The 2,669-nt window shown below is 41.5% G+C and overlaps 1 protein-coding gene across 2 annotated transcripts in view; it reads left to right on the forward strand.

Moving 5' to 3' along the window:
- Positions 1–2,669, forward strand: part of LNX2 (ligand of numb-protein X 2) — a 91,343-nt gene that overhangs the window by 69,556 nt on the left and 19,118 nt on the right. The gene's annotated exons all lie outside the window — the stretch shown is intronic.

Raw genomic sequence — 2,669 nt, forward strand, 5'->3', positions numbered from 1 at the left:
CTCTCATAGCAAGACTCCTCCTCCATAGACCTAGTTTTACGTTTTTGTTTATTCCAAACACTGGAAAATTCATTTAAAATATTTTAAAAAGAAAACTTTTCAGGGTTTAGCTCCATAGTAGTATTATAATACTTCTCACTTGACGGGAGGGAAAAACTTAGTAGAAATGTTACAAAGAAAGCAATATGATTTGAGAACTATGGCTTTGCTGAATTAAATTTTTGCAGTGAAGAAATCAATTTTTGTTTTACTGAATTGTGCAGGCCCTCTGCTGTGTAATTCCACCTCTTCGTTCCTCTGTATGTGGATGCAGCATATCTTTTCTTATCCGTAGGTGTCCCGGAGCTTCGCATCGAAGGGTTGCACTGGAGAGAAGGAAGACAAGCAAACCACAGTCAGAAGCTGAGAGTGAAAATGGGCATTGTGTAACAGATTGCCCGGGCACCGTCTCCCCTGATGCAGACCAGACTGGGACAGGACCAGTGCCAGTGGAACAGAACTTTACATCCACTGCTCTTCCTCTGTGGACAGATGAACCTGGCCTTGACAACCCTGCTTATGAAGAGAGTGCCATGACAGACAGTATGTCAAGCTTATCTTTTTTAATTTCCTGTCCAGATCAAGCCTAGAAATTTCCAAATAAGCTTCTCCTGTAAATAAATAATGATTTCCACATCTCCAGTTATGTATGTCCACTAGTAATTCTTAATTTACTGTGGTGGCATCATGGTGCTATACCACAAATCTACCAGGCCCTGTAGTTCGTGTTAATCATCCTACTAGGATTATTGATGTGGTAGCTGCATTGAGGCAATGCGTTTTCTGCAGAATTGCTTAAGCTAGTTTCTAAGATGAGATTTTTCTTTTCCCCTCCTGGATCAACAGGCTTCCCACCTATGGAGCATTGTCCTGTTCGAACGAAAAGGCAACTGAGTAACTCCTGCATTCATCTGCATCGAACTAACAGTAACACCTCTAGCATCTGGGATTTTAGAGAGGAAATGCTCACCCATACCACAGAGGAAGGTGGTTCTTCCCCTTCCTTTTCCTGTTGTAGCCTATGCCCCCCCCCCCATTTGTTAGCATCCTCCTCTTTTATATTAGTTGTCTCTGTGTGCTGTGTTTGGAGATGCTTGCTACTACCCTTGACCTGGTAAATTGACGGCAGCTATTAATTTAGTTGTTAATGTAACAGCCAGTTAAGGAAGAAGGCTAAAGACTGTTTCACTGGCTTGGGATAGGCCCTAGGTGTTGTTTCTATTTTCTCTTATCATTTTATATTGAGCTTTTGATACTTGCAAAGGCTAACTGAGAAGAAAATGTTGGGAAAAGCAGATAACTATTTTTAAAGGGCAGGTCCCTTAAGGGTCAAAATTTCCTCTTTGTTTTAAAGTAATATTTAACTTTCTGAATGGTGTGGGCCCTGTTAAATGTCTCAAGATATTTTATAATAAGTAGCTATTCCAGAAAACAGTGGAGGCAATCCAATTTTTGTTTGTCATCTAGTGTTGCCTATATCGTCATGCAGGAATTTGCTGTGTTGAAAATGTATCGAAGTACAAAGGTTCATCTTGTTTTGTTTTCTTTAACCTGGCAGCAACCCAGCCGCTACCTAGCTTGCCTGAAGGAGAGATCACTACAATTGAAATTCACCGGTCCAATCCTTATATTGAGCTGGGCATTAGCATAGTGGGTGGCAATGAAACGCCATTGATCAACATTGTTATTCAGGAGGTGTACCGAGATGGGATCATTGCCCGAGATGGAAGGCTCCTTGCTGGAGACCAGATACTTCAAGTATGGAATCTAATTAAATACTCTCTCTACTTGTATGCACTCAGTCATTGCAGAACTGTATGTTAAATGACTTGGGAGATGTTCTTCTGGCAGTCCGTGGTGTGTAAATGTTAGCTTTGCAATGATTAGTTGGAAAACAAATTATTATTCAGAGCGGGGTTTGTTATTCCAGTACTGATGCCAATGATTTACGTAGTTCATGGAACCCAGCCTCCTATAATTATTTTTCTCCTATAACTTTAAAATGGATAAGACAAACTGAGAGATTTTTTTTTCAAATAATGTGGGGTTCTTTCCTTTTTTTGAGCTTTATGCACACTCCAAAAAAAACAAAGATTATTTTTGGCCAAGAAGTTAGTATAACAGGGAGCCAGGGGCTCCTCATTACTTTAAGGGAGAAACAGCAGGAGAGAACAGCCCGGATAGAGGAAAACAGAGGCCCTTGAACTGGCTGCAAGGGAATAGGCAGCCAGGGCCCATACGCTATGAGTAAGGTCCTACCTAATTCACAGAGGCTGGCTCTGTATTTCATGGTCCCAGCGTGTCAATCTCCAGGGACCCTCGGCCAATCAGAGGTGTGGGGGAGGGGGATCCATCACACTCCACCACAAAAATCTCTCCCCTCTCTTTTCCTTTCCCTCCCCACAATGCTTGAAGATGCCAGGGCTTTCTGCTCTTTTGTTTTTGATGCATTCACTCTCACTCTCTGTCTCTCTCTCTTCTTTTCTTCCTGGTTGCTCCTGACTTGGTGCTTTTTCATGGGGGACCTACCAAATTTGCAGTTTCTGCAAAAAGTATAAAATCATTAATGTGGTAGTTCCCTATCAATGAGTGCCCTGGTATTTATAATTACATGATTGTATTAATAATAC

This window comes from Crocodylus porosus, unplaced genomic scaffold (assembly GCF_001723895.1).
Source record: "Crocodylus porosus isolate Cpor-Errol unplaced genomic scaffold, CroPor_comp1, whole genome shotgun sequence".
Classification (NCBI taxonomy): Eukaryota; Metazoa; Chordata; order Crocodylia; family Crocodylidae; genus Crocodylus; species Crocodylus porosus.